The sequence below is a fragment of the Thermobia domestica genome, chromosome 18 (assembly GCF_964235325.1).
Source record: "Thermobia domestica chromosome 18, izTheDome1.hap1.1, whole genome shotgun sequence".
Classification (NCBI taxonomy): domain Eukaryota; kingdom Metazoa; phylum Arthropoda; class Insecta; order Zygentoma; family Lepismatidae; genus Thermobia; species Thermobia domestica.
Window position 1 is genome coordinate 79,822,073 of NC_137471.1, and position 23,966 is coordinate 79,846,038.

At 37.1% G+C, this 23,966-nt stretch overlaps 1 protein-coding gene and 1 long non-coding RNA gene across 2 annotated transcripts in view; one reads left to right on the forward strand and one right to left on the reverse strand.

The window, feature by feature from the left end:
• LOC145675510 (uncharacterized) overlaps positions 1 to 9,738 on the forward strand; it is a 68,782-nt gene extending 59,044 nt beyond the window's left edge. The window contains exon 3 of the long non-coding RNA XR_014129140.1: positions 9,663 to 9,738. This is a non-coding gene — a long non-coding RNA (uncharacterized LOC145675510). The remainder of the gene's footprint in view (positions 1 to 9,662) is intronic.
• Positions 1 to 23,966, reverse strand: part of LOC145674809 (allatotropins-like) — a 375,336-nt gene that overhangs the window by 261,772 nt on the left and 89,598 nt on the right. The window lies entirely within an intron of this gene.

The window sequence follows — 23,966 nt, forward strand, 5'->3', positions numbered from 1 at the left end:
AGTCCCTAATTTGAGCTCGATTGAACAGTAGAATCCAAAGTGCTCTACTGAACATGGTTTGACAGTAAATTTCAAATAAATTCCTTTTCAAACGTCCTGGAGCAGTACAACGCCAAGTTCATTTTCGAATACAATCCTAAGAGCACAGTCCAAATCCCTTTTTGAACGTCGTTGAACAGTAAAGCTACAAATTTATTTTCGAATATTGGCCAGCGAAGTTTAAAGTGTTCTTTTAAACACAATTGAACAGTAGAATTCCAAGTACCTTTTCGAATATAAGAAAAAGAATACTATCTCGAACTCTTTTTGAATTTAGTTCATTAGTGAATTGAATCAATGAGGTACTAACTAACTAGCTCACTCTATGGCCTATGGAACCCGGAGGTTCAATGCCGCGTTCACAAAAGCTCTCCACTGACTTCTATCCTTAGCCAACTGGATCCAATTTCTACTTTGTATTCCTATTTCTACGAGATCCATCTGTCCTCCCATCTGAACCTAGGTGTTCCTAATGGTTATTTTCCGATTAGTCTTCCAGTCAAGATTTTAAAAGCGTTTCTACTTTCTTTCATCCTGGCTACATGACCTGCCCATCTAAGCCTCCTAGACTTGATTATCCTAACAATCTTTGGCAAACCGTATAAATTATGTGGTTCCTCGTTATGAAGCTTCCGTCATTCCCCATTCCCGTTTCTCTTGGGTCCGAATATTCATCTCAGGATCTTGTTCTCAAATACTTTCAGTCTATGTTCTTCCCTCAAAGTAAGTGACCATGTTTCGCAACCATACAGAACAACAGCCTTGATTATCGTTTTATATATTATAAGCTTCAAATTCCTTGACAGAATTCGCGACGACAAGAGCTCTTGAACTGAATAATAACACGAATTAGTTGACATTTAATTTCTTCGTGAATATTGTTTTGACCTGTTAATATTGATCCTAGATATTTGAACGTATCCACCTTGTCAAAAGTATTATTCCATATTTAAACATAATTTATCAATGAGGTACACTTGACATAAAAGCTAACGTTATCAATGGAGTTGTTGAAGGCAGGATTGTAATCAGAAACTCTTTTTGAGACACTGTGTAATAAGTTATCGTGTTAATAAAACGTCCTTTCTTCTTAACTATTCCTATATCATAGTGTAGTGAACATAATTTAACGCACTCATATTTATCTCTTTCTCAATAACGTTGAAGATTTTGCATTCTATTATGCATGGCATTTGAGAAACAATAGATTTAATATTCGCTTTTATACAATCATATGCTTGTGAAAATGTTTGAATCCCTCTGGCAAAGTTCCTATTAGCAGTTCCCCAAATGGAGGCGGTATGCAGAGGGCAAAAAAGCTTGACAATGTAAAGCTTTTGTACGTATGTTTATCTTTCCAAGAGTGCATATATAGAGTTTACGTAAAATCACTTCATTAAAATGTAAACTTCAAACACCATTAAATTTATGGCAACATATTTAACAGTCCTCTGTAACAATCTTTCTTTTTTTATTTTTATTTTTTTATTTTTTACTATTTCAATAGTATATTGGCTTACTTCCCTGTTTTTTAGAGTCAAATTTTGCAACTTAAAGTTCACGAACTTCACACCAATTACAGCACTGAAATTTTGAATAGATATTCACAATCCAATCCCATACTTTCATGTTTGTTCCAGCTTATCGTTTAACTGTAAAATTAATAAAATTAATTAGTCAGAAATATTTATCGAGTAACTGCTTCTTATACAACCAAAACCATAAAGGAACTTTGGTTGCTTGCAAGCGACTAGGCGCATTTTGTTGACTTCATTTCAGCAAGTTTGAGTATTATTATTTTCTTAATAAGGGGAAAGATAATATTGCCTTTGTCAGTGCAATTAAAAATATTGAATAAAAAGTGTAGAAAAATAATAACCGTATTTTTAAGAAACGAGGGAGGATCAGAAACTAAGTTTACAAGGCCGATATTTTTGGAGTTTCGTCTGTTGTAGAGGAATAAGGAGTGTGCGGTAATTTTAATATATGGAGTTGGCAACAGCGCAGTTTCAGTCACCCGCCATCTATGGCGCTAGCTGTAAGTAAACAAAAATGGTGACTCGTTTGGAGAACTAAACGGCATGACAAACATCTTGGCATTTGAAGGTGGCGCTCCAAGTTTCTTTTAAATGCTGTTAGCAAATGAGAGGCCTGCGGTATTGCGACTTTTATTTTGTACACATCCACTGTCTATCCCCTGCCACCTGATGGCACTGTATTTCCTCTACTTAGTCATAGCCACACCCCTTTACCACTTAGCAACGTCACGTCAGAGCTTGCGTTTTATTCGTTTAGCTGAAATGCCAATATGTTTGTCACAGGCTTTAGTCTAGCGAACAAGCTCGCTCAGTTATTCGATTTCTGTGAGCGAAACACGTAATCGCGACTGAAATTCACCGACAGCTGTTAAAAGTTTACGGAGAGATTGTAATGTCTCGTCAGTATGTCGAAGAATGTTGTCAAAAGTCTGCAGCTGGTAGAGAAAACGTCCCCGACGAGGAACGCAGTGGCCAACCCTACAAGACATCAACACATTTGAACACAGCTCGCTAGAACATCATAGACCACCTTCAGAGCCGGTCTAAGAGGAAAATGCTGTGTGTGTGCAAGAATGAGTTTTGATATACCTTACAATGAAAATGTGTACAGAACCCTCCCCCCCCCCAAAAAAAAAGTTATGAATGTTTTATAACTGTTTGTCGGAACCAAATATTTGAAGTTGGCATTTTAAGGGAATTAAAAACCAAAAATTAAACTAATAGCAATAATAAATATTTAATATTAAAGTAAAATATTTAGTAACTTTTTATTCTTCTTATTTTTAAAATTACTTCTGCTACTAATTCTTTTAACTGACTTTTTAAAACATCAATAGGCATGTTGTACTGTATTAGTGTAAAGAGCATTCTCCTAACAAATTCTTTTACTCACAAGAAAAGGACATAAACCTATCAACGGAACTTCCTAATTAAACCTAATTCATTCGATAAACATAACAAAGATACTTATGTTCATGCACAAAATATTTGGTACCATGGACAACGGAGTAGTCCCTTGGGCCTATTGACCCTGTTAGTATAAAGAAAATCGTAGACTCGTAGTGAAATAGCTATTGTATCAATACTGCTCATTGGAAAGTCATGGTTTGAGACAAGCTTTCCAGAGGTGCTACGTATATATTCGGGCTGATAACGTACATGAACAGAAAAAATTGGGAGAATGTCTGGAAAATTGCTCCAGAAATCCCTCCCATCAACTTTTGACTCCTGTGGAATGGCCCTGGGTTAAAGTACACAATCCAAATGTATCTCGAAAAATACTATAGGAAATAAGAAATGTGCATGCCAAGTTTAAATTGATAGTAGTAGTGTAAAAAAACCAAGAAAAAATATTATAGAAAATTGATTAATATAATCTGTATTATATACTTATCAGTGGACCTCCCTAACTTTAGCAACCAAAAATGTTTTTATTAGTGCATCATAATCCAATGACGATGAAATTAGGCATTCACAAGCCAAACAGATTAACCTTTTTTTTTTTTTTTGTAGTTCTACATATGTTTGACTTGGGAAAAATACATTCTTTTCAGAGATATAATCGACTAATTCCATAGTGTAACAATTTGCCACTAGAAGGCGTAAACGTTCTGATCACTCTCGTTTAAATACATAGTATCTACGCAAGGGGACCGATTTCTCTGTAAATTTGGGGGGGGGGTCCATTCAGATGTAGAAGGTATATATATATATATATATATATATATATATATATATATATATATATATATATATATATATATATATATATATATATATATATATACAGGGTTTTCATAAAGTCTGGACGGATTTAATTTGCTTATAATTTTCATAAAAATGCTCATAATGAAATCAAATAAAGTGCAAACGGTAGCTGACGGATTAAATTTTTAGTTGGCAACACTGTTAGATAAGCGGCAACTCTGAACACGTTGAGAGAGGGAGAGGGAGGGCAAGGGTCAGTTTCTTGAATGGAAACCGTGAATGGAGATTCATACCTGGATATGTTGCAGAAATACCTCATTCCGGAACTGGAGGCACGTGGAATCCAGAACGACATCGTGTTCTAACAGGACGGGGTACCCCCTCACAATGCAATCAAGGTGAGACAGTTCCTTGACGAGAAATTCCCTAACAGATAGAGGATGTGAAAATATGTATACGCCGCCTACGCCAATGTGTGGACGTAAATGGCGCCCAGTTGGAGGTGTGGCGGTGAATGAACTGAGCTGGTGCAGATTACAGGTAAAAATTTAATCCTTCCGCTACCGTTTGCACTTTATTTGATTTCAATATGAACATTTTTATGTAAATTATAAGCGAATTAAATCCGTCCATACTTTATGAAAACCCTGTATATACGTCTATCTAAAGTCTACTCTTTCACAAGAAAGAATCAACAATCTTGCAATTTCGTTCATTGATAATTATATTTGAGCTGTTCAGATGCCAAACCGTTCAACTCCATCAAACGAGATTTTTCAGTTGTGAGCATTTTAGTAACGTAGATACAAGGGCGCCGACCCTCCCAAAGCTCATGTGGGCCTCCTATTGTATTTACGAATGTACAATATTTGGGTTAATTTGAGTGCAGTTTGTCTTAAAATCTTCATATTACTTTGACGGTAGAACTTAGAAGAGGAAAAGGGAGGATAAGTGAACAAAAATAAACGAAACTTAATAACTCTTGAACCACCCGATCGATCTCGATCACATTTTCAACATAGATGAGGTTCGGACCTCAAAAGATTGATTTCTGTTATATCACTTTGAGGGTGCAGCTTAGGGAAGGGGAGCGGAAAGATATTTAAAAATGATCGAAACTTACCGATTTTAGAGTGGAATCTATAGTTTTGGGGGTTGCTGAGATAAACAGTGACACTTCCGATGCTGTTTAAATCCAATTTCAGCCCCGTAGATTGGCGGAGGGGAAGGGAGATATATAAAAATGATCGAAAATGAGGAATGTTAGTGTCGAATTCATAGTCTTCGAGATCGCTGAGTGAATACTGATACTTCAGATACCATTTACGACCAAATTCAGCCTGTAACTTGGGAGAGGGGAAGATACATAAAAAATGATTAAAAATGACCAAATATTAGCGTTCGCTAAGGTCAACAGTGATAGTTCCGATCCCGTTTAAATGCAAATTTAGCACCGCAATTTGGGGAGCGGAAGGAAGGAGATATATAAAAATTATCGAAAATGACCATTATTATCAATGTTGAATTCATAGTTTTCGAGGTCATTGAGATGAACAGTGACATTTCCGATGGCGTGCCTTGCAACATGGGGGAGGAGATATATAAATTTATTGAAAATGACCGATATTAGTGCCGAATCCATAGCTTTCGGGGTCTCTAAGATAAACAGTGACACTTCTGATGCTATTCAAATCCAAATTCAGCCCTGCAACTTGGGGAGGAGGAGGCGAGAAAAATATAAAAATTATCGAAAATGACGGATATCAGAAAGCGCTTTAGTAATAGTAAAAATGAGTGACTGACTAACGAAAAATGTTATTAATTAAAAAAAAAATAACCCAACAAAGTGGATAATTGATGCTAGTAATCCATATTCACAAATGAGACTGATTTTGTGCAGTTATTTCAAATAGATTGGAGTTTGGTGCCGTTATCTTGTACTTCTAATACAGGTCAAAAGTATTTATTTAAATTGAGTTTACAGAAAAGATATAGACAGTTGAGTCGTTTTCAGTTCTCACTCAAATTATTCTAAAATATTAAGAGTTTTGATTATATTAATTATTATTTTATTTTTTTTTTCTCTTTTTTGGTGAATATTGTTAAACATATAATCATCATAGCTACTCTGCCATTATTGGCAGGTTACTTGCTGCAACTGAGAACTTCGATGTACGGTGGTCCTCAGCTGGTCTCTTCGTCTTAACGTAGCAATTTTCTGTTTTAATATTGTACCTTCCTTCAACTACAGTCCCCTTCGCTCATTCCCTCTTTTTCCTTCTACCATACCCTCTAGCACGTCCTTCTCAGCCAATATCCCAACCAGTTCCTTTTTTCCTCTTATCAATATCTAAAATTCTTTTTTTTTTTCCTATTGCTAATATTTCTAACACCTTCTCATTCGTTTTCGTTCAACCCAGTTAATTCTCTCCTTTTTTTCTCCATGCTCACATTTCGAAAGTCTGCAATTTTTTTCATCGCTTTTGCGTAATGTCCATATTTCTGCCCCATAGAGTAGATATTGGAATAAGTAAAACAAAATCTCAATATTTAATTGGAAGTTTCTTTAATACAAGAATTAGCTAATAGTGGTTGAAAAGAAAAATCTGACACTTTCAGAGTGTAAAAATAATTTTGCAGTTGATGGTAATAATCTTGATTTTCTTTCATTTTTTTGATTGGGAACCAGTGAAGTGTTGGATCTGCTAAAAAATGTAAAAATATTACGAAACGTTGTGATTTATCTTATAAGTAGTGAAGCGTGGACACCCATTAAAAATATAAAAGCCATCGTCTATGTTGTACACTATCATCATACTTACACGAAGGTAAACTATGTTACATTTAGAAACATACATTGTATTTCTGTTATTATTGGCACATTGTAGAATTTATTATCCCTTATGCCGAGAGTGAAATTTACCTATAAAAAGTATAAGATCTTTTAAAAGCAAGACTTGCAAGACTCTTGCAAGCAAGGCCAAGACCAAGACCAAGACTGGGTGTGCAAGACCAAGACCAAGACCACCTCTGTCTTGCTCTTGCATTTGCTCATCACTTTAAAGGAGCACCTCGTAGGCCGTCGCTTTGCTTGAGACAAGGAGGTGAAATACTTCGTGACAACATGGCTGACTCAACTTTAGCGCTCAACATTAGGAAGAGCGCCCAATGCTTTCACTTTTAGTACCATTTCTTCAGTTTATACATAATATTCATAAAAACTTTAGCGCTCAACATTAGGAAGAGCGCCCAATGCTTTCAGTCTTAGTCCCATTTCTTCAGTTTATGCATAATATTCATAAAAACTTTAGCGCTCAACATTAGGAAGAGCGCCCAATGCTTTAGTCCTATTTCTTCAGTTTATGCATAATATCCATAAAAACTTTAGCGCTCAACATTAGGAAGAGTGCCCAATGCTTTCAGTCTTAGTCCCATTTCTTCAGTTTATGCATAGTATTCATAAAAACGTTAGGGCTCAACATTAGAAAGAGCGCCCAATGCTTTAGTCCCATTTCTTCAGTTTATGTATAACATTCATAAAAACTTTAGCGCTGAACATTAGGAAGAGCGTCCAATGCTTTCAGTCTTTTCCTTATTTCTTCATTATAAATAGTGTTGCCACGAGACGAGACGAGACGAGACTTCAGGCTGTCTCGTCTCGTCTCGTGCAAAGCATGTCTCGTCTCGTGGCTCGTCTCGAAAAAATGTGCTCGTCCCGTCTCGTGTCTCGTCTCGAGAGGTTCTGTCCCGTCTCGTCTCGTCTCGTCTCGTTTGTCTCGTTTTGTCTCGTCTTGTCTCGTAAAAATATATCAGCATACCATGGGAACGAAAGTAAAATGTAGCAGGCTGCACCATGCTAATCAAGATACAACTAACAAGGGAAGAGACATACTTCAATTGCCGTTTTCGGTTCATATAGCAAAAAGAATACCGCCACCAGAGAATAAAGACAAGTGTAGACCTTACCTAGTTTTCAAATTGAATAGATGGTGGTGGTAGTTCGGTTTCTTGACCTTGTAAAAATCTTCCCTGTCTTTGACTTTGTTTGTCAACATTCCAGCCAGAAATAAAAAAAAATGAGAATTCCTCAGTTTACAGCAAGGGGAATTGGGGACAAGACATTAAGGATGATATTCCTGGAAGCTCATGTATCACGATTGTTTCATTCAATAGACAGAGGACACTTTTCTATGAAGGCTTTTCAACATGTTTTCTCACAAAGGGGATTTTCCTTTTGCAATCTATGACCACTGGCAATTTCAATATTTTCCATTCCCGACAGCGTTTTCATTTTCGAGACACGAGACGAGACGAGACATTTCACGAGACGTCCCGTCTCGTCTCGTGTCGTTTTCGAGACGGGACAAGTAGCCTGCCTCGTCTCGTGTCTCGTCTAAGAGGGTCCTGTCCCGTCTCGTGTCTCGTCTCGTTTACGAGACGAGACGAGACACGAGAAATGTCTCGTCTCGTGGCAACACTAATTATAAACACACTATCCATTAATATTAGAAAACTAAATGAGCTTTTTTAGTTTAATGACCCACGATTATGCTCTTTAGGCTAACGGAAAGAATGATTAAGGCAAGCGAATGATGATGGAAGATTTGGTAGAATGAGAATGTGCGTGGAAACAGAGTACCCCGAGGAAACCCACGGACATGATGTTGCCTACCACAAACTTACTTGGCGAAGGATCAAACCAGAGGTCCCACACACCAGAAGTAAGCTCACTACCACTGAGGCACAACTATTAGTTCTAGAGAATAAGGAGTATGTTAATATGGTTTTCTAGGAATTGTGATGGTTTTACAGTCGTAATATGTAAACGATTTCTAACCATTGAGAACAACTTGAGGAAAAGTTTAACACTTGTCAGGAACGAGACGTGGAAATTGAAAAACCATTCCTTTGGGATTCTTGTTGTCAAATTGTTTTCAGAATTCATCGTTGCTTTTATCTTAAAAATGAAGAACCAAGTTCAACTTCTGCAAGAAACAGATACGAAACCAAAAAGCAAATCCCGTTTAAAATACCAGTAATAAATGACGCTGAAACATATATAACAGAGCCAGACAGTTAGTAACGAATAACGGATTATCAGCTTTGAAAGGCGCTCTCTTATATGATTGTTTTGATCTTAGCCTGCAAATATCCATTATTTTTGACAGCTGCTTCATACTAACTGTTTCGTTTAACATATAATAGTGTTGGTTCTTATTTTTCATGCACGTTCGAAAAATGTAAAACGAAGCTAAAAAGTTTTAAATATCTTGCTTTAAATGATTTAGTGCATGCAAAGTGCTACGAAGCATTTTTTATTACTTATTTTAACAAAATTAAGAAAACATTTTATAATTTTTAAAAAAATAAAATACTCTATTCAAACATATACAATCACAAGGTGTATATATATCAAACGTAAATATAAAAGGAATTATGGTAAACCAGACTCCTTAAAAATGCAAAACAATAACCAGGAGTTCATCACATCTATACAGTATCTGTAGAGCAATAAATTGAACAAAGAGATAATCTGGAGTCTGCACAACATAGCACAAATCCATCCACTTTGCAGATTTGGACCTTCCGTACTGCTTGTAGTGTATTTTGCATATTGCCTGCTCAAGGGATATAAAGAAATGATAAGTATAGTGTGAAAATCAGCTGCGTCATTTTCAATTTTTGCTAAGGTGAGGGCGGCAAGATGCTCCACCGCCGTAAGAGTTTCACGGATTACATAAGTACATTAATATACCAGGGTGGATCTAAAAGAAACGCTTCTCGCTATAATTTAGTTTCTATTGCAGCAATTAAACTATCTTTGCATGATATTGTAGAGGTAACCTTACTCTACTAATGTAGTCTTTTCTTTTTCAGATTGACTGATTAGCACTATGGATCTGAACCTACAAGAGAGCTTTCACTGAATCTCTGGTGAAAGCAGGTTGTCCACCTAAGGAAATCCTTAATCGTTTGCAAATTGTTTATGAGGACTCTGTGACGGGCATCAGCAATGCATAGCGTACAACCATAACGTTGTATGTTTATATATTTAACATAGTAATCATGGCAGCAGTGATCAAGTACTAGCCACAAAATAGAAGAAAAAGAAAGAAACAATGTAAGTAATACCTGTAGATTGATCAATATATTTATGTTAGTACGTTGTTATGGTGATGGTATTTGTTGTCAAGGAAATGTTTATGATATATAATTGTGTAAGTCACCATAATAGTTACAGCAAAAAAGAAAGGTTACTAGTAAACAAGAAAAAAGTGGAAAGTAACCAAGTTAGTTTGTCAATATAGGGACAACAAAGTCGTGTGTCCCAGCAACCTAGCCGAAAAGGTTAAAGAGAAAAAGTGATTCCAACCTTGCGTTACAGGTTCATACTGCTAGGTTACAGTGTAATAACTCACAGGGGTACGGTCATAGTCGATCATGTAGTTACCACTACCGGTGATAGCCTGTAACCGGTAACCTAGTTAGCATGTTGGAACAACCAACTGCTCGCTTAACAAAACAAGATGTGTCAACTGTTTAACCGAGTATTTTGACTAAGGCAACATATTCTGTTAATTAAAATAATTGGTATCATTCCTTCAATTACACATTTGATGGAATGAGAATACAAAAAAATGCAATATAAAAATACCTAACTACTATCTAACATTATCGTACTTTTGTAATACCCTTGTAGGATACCCATACGAGAAATATGTAACAATTAACAGTGAGAATTTGTGTGGGTCTTACTCTTTCCTTTAAGCAAAGCTGTACATGGTTGTTGGTATTTGTACCGTAAAGCAACGTACAACGTGTTATGTTTCCTGTAAACACCATGAAATTATTGTTACGAGTGTATGAACTTTTTGACGGTAGTTACATGGTTAGCAGCACTATTATCTCGTGTGATTATTTGTACTAGATACATGCTCATAAGTTTATATTCATTTAAATGTCAGAAAATGTATAAACTTAAGTAAATACTTTCCTTCACATTTCTCTATTAATTCATGTAGAATCCATATTTTAATAACTGTTTTCCTATTCTTTCGGACGTATTCACAATTGTTAAGACTTTTCGTTCTTAAAATCACAAATGGTGATGTTGCTGTTTGTGCTTCTAGTAATGCAGAGTTACCAGTCATGCGTGAGTGCTCCGGGGCTTCAGTACCCACAGAAATAATATTGTGGGTGCGGCACACCCACAAGATGTTTGGTTTGATAGGAAATGAAATACACATTTCTCACTTGCCATTACCAAAACAAACAATAAGCAATTAAAACATTGAGATGGAATCTCTAAAACATAATTGTTTGTTTCAAATGTGTTTGTATAAAGGCAACCAAGCAACACACTTAATTTAGCCATTTTGTAGTTTATGCTCACAACAAAATCCTTGCGTAATTCTTTCTTCAATACCATTAAAATTATTTGTTTTTACGAAGATTTTTTTCATTTTAATTTGTATGAATGTGGTATTTTCTTTTAGTAACGTGTTGATATCATTGCCTCTTGTAATCGTTGTGCATATTGTAAGTTGTTTAAAGTATACATTTAATGTTACATTACATGTGTTGAGAATATTGTAATATCCTATGTGATGTCCTAAATAAGCAGTTCCACGCTTCAATGTTTACAAACAACACCACATGGTTCAGCAAGAGGATCTCCCGCCAGAGGGACCTATAATTACATGCAGACGACGGCTTCTAGCCCCTCCCATGGAGCAGAAGACGACATCGGAGCAGCAGCGTCACCGCCACCCAAAAGGACCCTATAAATTGGATGGACGAAGGCAACTCGACACCAGTTCTCTGGTGACCCTCCTCTAGTCTGCTACGGGACTCTTGGAGTAACCTAACCCCAGGCCTCTAGTCTGTTACGGGACTACGCCTATCCTATCTCCTGGCTTAGCCTGCTACGGGGCTCTGTCTGGGAATCCCAACCTCAGCCGCTTAGCCTGCTACGGGGCTCTGTTGGCAATTTAACCTGCCTCTGCTTGCTACGGAGCATTGGTTCCTTAACTCCACTCCTCTTAGCCTGCTACGGGGCTCTGTTGGAGATCCTGTCTGCGACCACTTGGTCAAAGACTACCTTTTACTTACCTTTTTAAATAGAGACCAAATTGTATAGTATTTTTGTACAAATACTCTTATAGTGGATTTTTATAATAAAACTGGTAGTGGGAGTCGATTCCGGACACTCTTTTTATTAACTGCTCTACCTCTTCCTTATATATGAGACAAAAATACACAAAGTTTTACATGGTAGAGGCTTGACCGACTCAGAATAAGCTCTGAATACTCCCCTACCGGACAGTATTTTTATTAACCGGAAGTGGACCTTTTTTTCTTTGGAAGGTATGTTAATTTTAAAGTGTTAGTGCTTTTAGTGAACTGAATTTGTTTATGCCTCAAACTAGAACTGGTAAAAACACTTTTCCAGAAAACATTTTTAACATGGAGCAAAATTCGCGCCCTTCTTTTAATATACCACACCTCACTAAGTATTCGGGACACGTTACGGAGGACCCCGATAAATTTTTTATGCTTTTTGATCATCTTGCATTGTTGCATTCATGGAATGATCAGAAAAAGAAAGAACTATTACCTATGTACTTACAAGATGTAGCACTTGATTTAGTTCTACAGTTAAAGGCCCAGAATCGGTTAGACGCGCTTAATTATGAACAATTAAAAGACAAATTAGTTGCACTGAGTAGACCAAGATTACCGGCATACCGGGCGGAATTTGAAATTTTTCAAGTCCAACAAGGTGAAAACGAGCCTATAGATGCGTATTTTCTCAGAAAATTAAGGGTCATTAGACAGGTTCTGCCTCAGGCCACCGAGGAGGAGAAAATAAATTATTTATCCTTAGGTTTAAAGAAAACTTTTTTGCAAAAGATAGCGTTAGAAACATTTACAACTGTTCACGCCTTACAAACGCATTTACATAACCTCGAGAAAGCAAATGACCTAATGAAGAAACGTGATTATGTGGAATTACAACAGACATTTTATTCACTCTGCGATCAGAGTACACCAGTCAGCAGTTTACATTCATCAGCAATCGCTGGCGCTTCCTTCCCTGTACATCAACAACAACTGACCTATCCAATATGTAACCCAACACCTAGTTGGAATCAATACCAGCAACCAGCTTAAGTTTTTCCTACACCTTCAGCACCACAGCTACAGAGTGCATCACAAAATCAGATAATTCCAAATCCTTCCCCCCAAGTTGCTAATCCGAATCCCCCTCCCGAACTCCCCACGCCTAGCACATCTAGTAATTCCAGTGCAAACAATTCATTAGATTTCACTAAATTAGCAAATCAAATGGCTGAACTATCTCTTCTTGTAGCTCAAAATGCTATAAAGAACTCACAATTTAGGAGAGGTGGCCGTAACAATTATAGGTCGAAAAGTACAAATAACGGAAATCAAAATCGGCAGAGAAATGGAAATAAGAACAATTCTAAAAATAATAATAAAAATAATAATAGTAATCCTAGGCCGGAAACAGTTACAGTATGCGGTACGTGCTATAAAAAAGGTCACTCTTCCAGTACATGTTATAACAACAATCAGCAGGGAAACGCCTAAGAGGGCCCCAGGACAAACCCTCTCAAGAACATGTTCTGAGGGCCGAGAACCAGGAAAAAAGTGAACAACAAAGATTGGCAAATACATCACTTTATGCAGTAGCTCCGTTATCAGATAGAAGGGAGAACATTAAAATGTTAAATCAGGAACATAAATTATTAATTAATGTAACAATTAATAAAGAAAAATATCCTGTAATCATAGACACTGGCAGTTCATTGAGTCTTTGGCCTAAAAATTGGCTTCCACTAAACACAAAATTGATTTCTTTTAGCACTAATCTACGAGGAATTGAGAATTCTGTCGTAAATTTACACTATATAGCTTTGATTACATTCAGAATTGGCTCAACAACATTTTCTCATTATTTCAGAATTTTAGAGCATGGAGATTTTTTGCCTTTATTCGGTGAAGACATTCTAAATCGATTACAGACCAAAATTGACTTAAAGAATAACATGTTGTCAGTATACAAGAAACCACGCCTCCGCAGTATCCAATTGAAATTGATACTCAGAAAAATTATCTGCTAACGCTATGCATACAATAAAACAGCACAAGTCGGCTGATGTTTTTACAACTCGAAAGGTTACCATAACAGCCAGGTCACATTTCTTTTTACCAATTAGTGTCAAGAATCGGCAAAAGAATAATGAATATTTTTTCATCTCCCCATTAGAAAATTTGCTGGACAAATACGGACTACAAACGTTGCCTACTAAGGTACCTAAGAATAATTTGACTTTATTAATATCAAATCCTACTAGTAGACCGGTAACGTTAGTAAAGAGCATCTCAATTGCTTACGTAGAAGAGAATCTTCAAGAAGTAGATTTACAGGGTAATTGTCAAGATAATGGCCATGATGACGAAACTTTTTATAGATCAGAAAAAGAGATTCAGGATCGATTAGAAGAAACAAAATCATTTTTTGATATTAATTTGTTTGACATAAACCCGGATTTATCAGAAGAAAAAAAGAAAGCTGTACAAGATTTACTCTTTAAATACAGAGATGTTTTTTCCTACACACCAACAGATATTGGATATTTCCGAGGTTATATACATAAAATACGGATAGACAAAGGAGCATCCTTCCATCAAAGATCTCCTCCGGTTCCATTAGCAGTAAGACCTCAAATTGACTTACAAATCAAGCAACTCTTAGACGCAAATATTATCAAGGAAACTAGCGATAGTTCGTTTTCGTCGCCATTGCTCATTGTGAAAAAGCCAGGGACTTCGTAATTCCGGCTAGTTTTGAACCTCCAAGCTTGTAATAGGTTCTCACATTACCTAAGTATACCATTTCAAAATACGGAGGATATTCTACACGTTTTAAGAGGAAAAAACTCTATATCCACAATTGACATAAAATCCTCGTATTTCCAGCTATTGTTGCATCCCAAAAGCCAAAATACATGACTTTTGAGGTCAACCATACTAGAAAGGCATATAAATTCCAGAGGTGTACCATGGGTCACTCCAGTTCCGCCGCCGGGCTTAGTATAGCTGTACGCATGCTTTTAGAGGGCCTACCACCCCGTATAACTGCCTTTGCTGATGATTTGGTCATAGGAAGTAAAAATTGGAAACAACAGTTATCGGATTTAGAATTACTTTTTAAAAGATTAAGAAAGCATGATTTTCGTGCCAGTCCAAAGAAGACCCATTTATTATACACAGAATTGGACGTTTTAGGCTTCACAGTTAGTAGGAAAGAAATCAAGATTTCACCCAAAATCGCTAACAAGATTCGAAATTTTAAGAAACCAACTACTAAAAGAACTCTGAAAAGCTTTTTAGGATTATGTTCTTATTTAAGAGCACATATCAACAATTTCTCAGAAAAAATAGAACCATTTCAGTGCCTTTTAGACAAGAATTCAAAATTTAAATGGACCTCTCAGCATGACGAATTATTTGAGAAACTTAAGACTGACATCATACACGCGCCATCTTTGTTTCACTTCGATCCCTTATTGGAAATACGCGTGTATACTGACGCTTCCTCTATCTCCGCAGGAGGCTTATTAGCATGCTATAACCATAAAACGAAACAAGAGCGTGTTGTTGCCTATGCTAGTAGACGTTTTACACCAAGTGAAAGGAAAGCATCCACTTGGCAAAAAGAGCTGTACGCCTTAATATATGTTTTGAGAAAATTTAGATACTTCCTACTAAATAGAAGATTTAAACTATTTATAGACGCCAAATGCTTGACATCTCTCACAACACAAGCGGACAAAGTTGGAAAATTTAGTCGCTACCGAATATTCTTAGCAGACTACAATTTCGAAATACTACACATTAAAAGTCAATTACACCCAGCGGACATCTTTAGTCGTTTAGAAGATAAACAGGAGATTAAACAGGGAGAAAAACAAGAAATTGACAATTTCTTGGACACCGAAGATGCTAAAGTATTTGCATCCCATTCTTTAGACACTACTCTCCAAATTGAACAACCTATAATCCTACCAAATTTAGCAGAAGATCAAAGGAAAGATCCTTCATTCTCTGACATCATCACTGTTTTGGAAAATAAGGAACCTAATAAGTTGTCTACTCTTCGGGCAAAATATTTTTCTCTAAAGGACGGGATATTATACAGAACACAGAAGCATCCCCAATTAGGATTGTTATATCTACTTTGTGTGCCGAAATCTTTATTAATTAAGTGGTTTGATGCCTTACACAATAACCCAATGGCACCACACTTTGGATATACCAAAACATATCATTCGGCGCTTAGGATATACTACTTTCCTAATATGAAAGCGTACATTGCCAACAGAATTAAAACATGCATTTCATGTCAGAAACTCAAGAAATTACCAATTAAACCAGCGGGTCAATTACTCCATCACCCACCTAAGCCGATTGCAACAGCTTGGCAATATGATTCTATTGGAAAAATAACAGTGGGAAATGGGCAATTTAAACATATATTAATGGCCATAGAAATGTCCATAAGATATTGTGTGACCAAGGTGGTGGACAACATAACAGCGGAAGAAATTGAACAATTTCTCATATATGACATCATACTCAAATTTGGACCTTTTTCATATTTATACCTGGATAGACATCCAGTACATAGCGCTAAGAGGCTGCAAAATTTGGCAAAATGCTATAACTTTGAATTTAAATTTTGCCCTGCATACGACCATAAAAACCTAGGCGTAGTGGAAACATTCCACAAGACAATACAGAACGCACTTAAATTTTTCGTACAAGAAAACCAAAATCTTTGGCCGAAGCTGATACCATATATTACATTCGCTATTAATACATTTGTGCAAGCCGGAACTAAATATTCTGCTTTTTTCCTCATGTATGGATATGAACCTAAGACCATCTCTGATATTGCCGTAGCGTCAACTCCAACATTATGTGTCAACAAGGAACATTTGAATAAAATACGTGAGAGAGTACAGAATAACTTGATCGCTAGCTATAATAAGCAGAAAAAGTATTTCGATAGCAGACACCGACAAACTCAATTTGAAAAGGGACAAAAAGTACTGGTCTACTTTCCTAATCGGCAAATAGGAGTGCCGGAAAGTTTTTCAGCGTCCTATGTTGGACCCGTTCAAATCCTGGATAGACTGAATCCTAACCTTTATAAGATAGAATTTCCAAATCCTTTTCGGAAGAAAATACAAGAAATCTCAATAGACCGAATCAAGCCATTTTATCAAGAATTACAAGACATAGAACAGAATAAATAACTTCTTTATTATTTTCTAAACGAGCGAAAAAAAAGCGGTACTCACAACTAGGAAGAAAGAAATACAAAGACACGAGTTCAGCAGATAAAAACACTCTTCATAACGACACAAACATTCATTTCCTCTTTGTTTTATAAAAAGCTGAATCATTATTCTGCAACTCAATGGAAAGAATGCCGACGTTAGCATTTCCGCATTTAAAAGGCAAATGATCTTTACAAGGACAGCTAACATAATTCTACATTTTCATCGATATTTTTTTCTTTTCCTCTGTGAACTACATATTGTCACCGACATTATGCAACATAAATATTGTACAGGATGTTCCAAAAGTTATGACCACTTCTATATTATACAGGATGATCAGGAATTCAGGACTATTATTACTATTGTCATTGACATTTAAAATTGGATTATTTTATTGAAATACATATCTTTAGTGCAAATATTTTAGAAACTTTTACACCTTATACAGGGTGACCAAGAAATCACGCTGTTCGAACCAGAACTTTCCAATATAAATTATCTTTATATAACCGTATTAATTGCAACTTTTTTTTAGTATTCCTAAGCCTTATTATTTTATACATATTATATCGTCGTCTTTGCTCGTTACCAAACAAATCTAGAACGAACCGCATAGAAATTTCATCTCCTATTCCATTGGAAACATTTAATACCAATAACACAACTAAGGAGCAACAGCTAACACAGACTCCAACCCCACTTACTATAAGTGAATTAGTATATATTTATTGACGCCAAGCCAAAAACAGCCCTATTTCGAGGGAAATGAAGTATCATGTGCCATGTACGGATCCTGCCTGTATATAGGGACCACCTGTTTAGTGCTTCCTTCCGCTACCTTATTATTGCTCCGAAAAGTGATTTTTTTTTGTGTGTTGCAAGTGTTATTAATGTTTTAGTGCTTTTTTTTTTGTGTGTGTGACACCTCAGTGTTGCCAACCCTCATATAAAGAAAAATAACCCTTCGGCTTATTTTTTAAACAAGCCAGAGGTGTGTAATATCCTATGTGATGTCCTAAATAAGCAGTTCCACGCTTCAATGTTTACAAACAACACCACATGGTTCAGCAAGAGGATCTCCCGCCAGAGGGACCTATAATTACATGCAGACGACGGCTTCTAGCCCCTCCCATGGAGCAGAAGACGACATCGGAGCAGCAGCGTCACCGCCACCCAAAAGGACCCTATAAATTGGATGGACGAAGGCAACTCGACACCAGTTCTCTGGTGACCCTCCTCTAGTCTGCTACGGGACTCTTGGAGTAACCTAACCCCAGGCCTCTAGTCTGTTACGGGACTACGCCTATCCTATCTCCTGGCTTAGCCTGCTACGGGGCTCTGTCTGGGAATCCCAACCTCAGCCGCTTAGCCTGCTACGGGGCTCTGTTGGCAATTTAACCTGCCTCTGCTTGCTACGGAGCATTGGTTCCTTAACTCCACTCCTCTTAGCCTGCTACGGGGCTCTGTTGGAGATCCTGTCTGCGACCACTTGGTCAAAGACTACCTTTTACTTACCTTTTTAAATAGAGACCAAATTGTATAGTATTTTTGTACAAATACTCTTATAGTGGATTTTTATAATAAAACTGGTAGTGGGAGTCGATTCCGGACACTCTTTTTATTAACTGCTCTACCTCTTCCTTATATATGAGACAAAAATATACAAAGTTTTACAATATTCATTATAGTAACTTATCCTTAACCTTGGACCCGGGTTTGAACCCCTTTCTCTAGCGTTTAAGTCAACCGTGTTTCAGACTGAGCTAGGGCAGCTCCAACTTATCCTTATAGTATCAGTATATTTTACTTTATCATGGGGGCCGCGGTGGCTCAGTGGTAGAGTGTTCACCTCTGGAGCTTGGGGTCCCGGGTTCGATCTCAGCCCCCGCCAAGTGAACTTTGTGTAGGACAAACACTCTGTGCGTGGGTTTTCTCGGGGTTCTCCCGTTTCCTCCCACTTTCTACATTCCACCATTTCATTCATTACTCATCATCACCGTCTCCTTTAGCCTAACCGGCATAACCGTGGTACGTAAAACTCACAGATTTCATTTCATTTTTTACTTTATCATAGCACAACCCTTTATGATAATGTTCATAAAAGATCTTAACTAAAAGGAAATCAAGTAAAAATATCGAAACTTCCCTGAAGACATATAACACGTCCCGCGATTGATATGCACCCATACATAAATTTCGGAAAGTCGGCGGCGTTGTTACCAGTAAACAAGTTCTGGAGGGTTTAATTTACTTAGTGGGAAAATCGGTTGATAACAACAGAGTGTTTTAAATTAAATTAATCTTCTTGATTTTTTTTTACCTTTTTCTAACCTACTTTATAGGTTAATAACAATCAAACACTGTGTTGTTTCTATGCATTTTCTAGTAACCTTATTCAATTGATTACCGATGACCTCGTAAAATTAATCTTTTTTTGTCTCAGGAGGGTTGTTGCACATTATTAACTGGTTCTACCAGGCAAATTGTCCATTAACCTCGACTAGGTTACCGCTTATTTTTCTCAGTGTAGACGTACAATTTTGAATTGTGAAGTAAAACAAGCTATTATAATAAAAAATATGTTTTGTGAGTTCTAGATTGGTGTATGTTTCTTAAATTATCTTTAATTTGAGTAGCATATAAAAATATATGCGAATATACATACGAACTGAGGGAATAGTGTGGTTACATTATAAGCGTTAGGAGAAGTAGTTTAGAAACGGAGAAACAGAAATTGCAGATAAACCGAGAAGCGACCGGCCAACAGCATCAGTTACAGATGCAAATCAAGAACGCATTGATGTATTGTTTCGGGAAGACAGGCACATTACAGTTCAGAATGTTGCAGATGCATTGAACTCGTATGGTTCTGCCCAAAGAACGATTCCTGACAAGGAGTACCACAAAATCATCAAGAAGCAAGCCCCTTATTTTTCTTTCCAAAATGGTTTTGGTGCTTGGGTTTGACGATGGAGCAAGGTGGGTTCAAAATCATACAGGAGACATTACTTTTTGATCTACCCTCGCACAATTAATTTCTCAAATTCGCAGTCAAGGCAGAGGACCAATTACTCCTGTCTTCCTTAAATTATACCCCTGGTGAAGATATGGATAAGCACAGTATAAAGAGTGGAAGAAAATATAAAAATGAGACGTCGGAAATTGATTGATTTCACGTAGACGCGGCAAGCCTAGGACATGCAAATGGAGTAATAGCCAGCCGCTTTTTACACAGAGAGAAATCCGTTCTCCGGACAGCGGCATATTGTACAAATATACAGTATCCTCTTGCTTACTACAGAAATCTGTACGGAGCATACGTTATCCGTATGCTACATAGGCACTACCCTTAGATGTTACATCATGCCGATGCAGGATGTCTGACATCTAATAGTTTCCCGTATATCACATACATATACTTATGTTACCTTCGTCAGCTATATGTTATATATGTCCATTTGTATGTGAGATCCTGACCGCCTACATTGTTTCATACGGAAAGTACGTATAGATGGAAACTTATACAGAAAGTATTATAAAACATGCATTTTCAGTTATACGTCTGCTGTACGTTAAGTCCAAAAACTACAGAAATTACGCATGTAACCTATCTTTTTAAGTACGCCACCTACATTTTTTTTCTCAGTGTACTATCATAACCTAAAATAGCAGCAACCATTATAGAAAAAGAAAAAGTCATTAATGAAATATTATATACAACATTGCATATTACATTCTGGGCTTAAATCGTGAATGCATCTGTTTTTGAGGGATTCGACCAAAAACTGGCAAAGAATATATTGTCTTGTTTCCATGATACTACATCCCTGTTACGGTTTATAAGATTCACATTCACGGAGTGAATGCCAATTAGGCAGTTATCAGAGGAAGGATTAGAGGCAAGACATAAGTACTTAAGAAAATTTAGATAAGCTTATGCATGCAAACAATCGAGAGGGTGCGATCTCGAATATATTTTCTATATCATAGACCACGTTATTCCTAAACTGCAAAAACATGACTTCGAAGAAAGAAGAACAACCGCGTGTCCCTGCATTGCTACAAGAACCGCAGGTAGATGCCAACATTGTCCGTCAAGATGAAAATGGTATCAAGCACAACCAATTAGTATTCTTCACAGGCTAATATCGCTGCGGATTTTCATAAGAGAAAAACATATCTACGTATTTTTGTAATAACAAACTGTAATTACTTATATATTAATTTATTTTAAGAATAATTTAAAAGGTTTAAGGATTTTTGTCTTTCTTCTACTTTTTGAATGTTGAGCGTGTTGTACTGTCTACAGCTAGGCACAATATCCTAAAGAATGTTATTTTCTTCCTACTCATATTGCATGTCACAATTTCCGTATTTGTAATGCTGGGCAGTAATACGAGGGAGGACCAGAAACTAAAGTTGCAACGCCGATATTTCGGGACTTTCGTCTGTTATAGAGGAATGAGGAGTATGCGGTTATTTTAATACATGGAGTTGGCAACTGTGCAGAGTTTCAGCCACCTGCCACCTACGGCGCTAGTTGTAGGTAAACACAAAAGGCGACTCGTTTGGAAAACTTGTTTCGCGAAGAAGTCCGTTCAGTTATTTGATTTCTGTTGGTGAAACATGAAATCGCGGCTGAAATTCACCGGCATGGCAGCTTGCAGAGGTTTACAGAGAGATTGTAATGTCTCGTCAGCATGTCGCAGAATAGTTTGGAAAAATGTCACCAACGAGAAATGCAGTGTTGCAGACCCATCACGGCAACAACAGATTTAAACATAACTCCTGTAGGGGAGCTCATTCAGGACAACAGGAGGATCGTATTAGTCGCTCCAAGCGAGTTTCACATGCTGGAGCATGCTGGAGCGAGTTTCACATTCTGCTTGAAGTTGCACCTAGGAGGACGTGGCTTCCCTTCAGACGAGGAGGTGGAAGACTATGTAACAACGTGACTAAATACGCAAGGACAGGATTTTTAGCAGGAGGGAATCTTCAAACTCATTCCACGATGCGATAAGTGCCTCAACCAATATGCGGAGTATGTCTAAAAAAGAACCTAATGTATGCATTATCTGTTGGCTGTATTGGTTGTATGAAATAATATATACAAGTTTAACTGCAGGTTTGGTAACCTTATTTTCTGATCACTCCTCGCATATATAATACACGATTACCATACTATATATTGTGTTGTATCACATTCCATTTTTACACTAGTTCAACAAAATTGAAGGTCTATCAAATTTTTGTGCGTCTGCATTTGCAATTGGGAGCACTGTTTGGTGTTGTAGAAAGCTATACTTATTAGCGTGCCTGTAATATACCGTACTTTCAAAGGGTTCTAGTTATCTCCTTGTTTTTTCTGTAGTCTTCTCTCTTAGTTTTCTTTAGTTTCCAAATTTTTCTTTCATTTTGTTTCTTTTATTGTTCTCTGCTCCTTCTCAACTTTCCCAATATTCAGTGACGTAATTTACACACCAAGAAATTCTGTTACTCTAGAGCCCTGAAGCTAGGGGGCCGAGAACGTTTAATGGTTACTGAAACCATTCGAAGTAAAGCGTGTTGCTAGACGGGGACAGCTAAAACACTTACACAGTGGTAATATTTCTTCATTGTTTTCCGTAATCCCCAGTGCTTGGGATTAAAATCAGTCAAATTCATTCAGTTTAACGTTCCACGATTATACTTTTAGGTAAGGGAGACGCTGATTGAGCAAGTGAATGATGATGGAAGAATTGGTGGAATGCGAAATTGGGAGGAAACGGGGGTACCCCGAGAAAACCTACGGACACGATGTTGTCCAACTCAAACTTCCTTGGATGGGGATCGAACCAGAGACACCATGCACCAGAGGTAAGCGCTCTATCACTGCGCCATCAAGCCCCCTAAAAATCAGTCAAGAATGAACGGTGAATTCAATCCCTCACGTGATATGGATTACTGCTCCCACTCCCCAGTTGAAAACTTATGTTCCACGATAGTATCCGTTACAACTGTTTGATTTTGGTGTAATATGTCGTACATTTTCTTTAACGATTCACAATCATTCATTCTGCGTAGAACTGAAGTTAGTAAAGAATGAAGTAGTAGCATGGGCGTGCGAAGGGGAGGGCAGGATGGGGTCCGGGTCCCCCTCTGGCTCACGAAAATGTATACATAATATAGCAAACCACGTATATTAAATACCAGACGTAATATACCAACCATTGAGATGGGCCTCTCTCTAGAAATTTTTTTTCGGGCGCCCCTGATGCAGTAGTACGTGTTATCCCACCCTCAACTTTTTAAGATTCCACGATAACTTATACTATATTGGTATTGTGTATTGTTGAAGCGAGCGATTCTATCTCTCACTTAGTTCAACCTCAATCCATAGGAGTAAGCTTCTAATCTTTGACAAAACACAAACACAAACACAAACACACACACACACACACACACACACACACACACACAATGTTCTATAAAAATCTCATGAAAATATGGCATACTAGCATTGATTACCCACTTCGCTGGGTTGAAATAAAAACATTAAATACACAACTCTTTCTTGTGTTTGGTAAAAATGGCAGTAAAAATTAAATATTACTATTGTGGGATGAATTTGGATTTAAACGGCACCGGAAGTGTCACTCTTCGTCTCAGCCACCCTGAAAATTATGGATTCGACATTAATGTCGGTAATTTTTCGATCATTTATATATATGATCCGCTTGCCCCCTTCTCCCAAGTTTCGTGCTGAATTTGGATTTGAACGGCATCGGAAGTGTCATTGTTCATCTTAGCGACTCCGAAAACTATG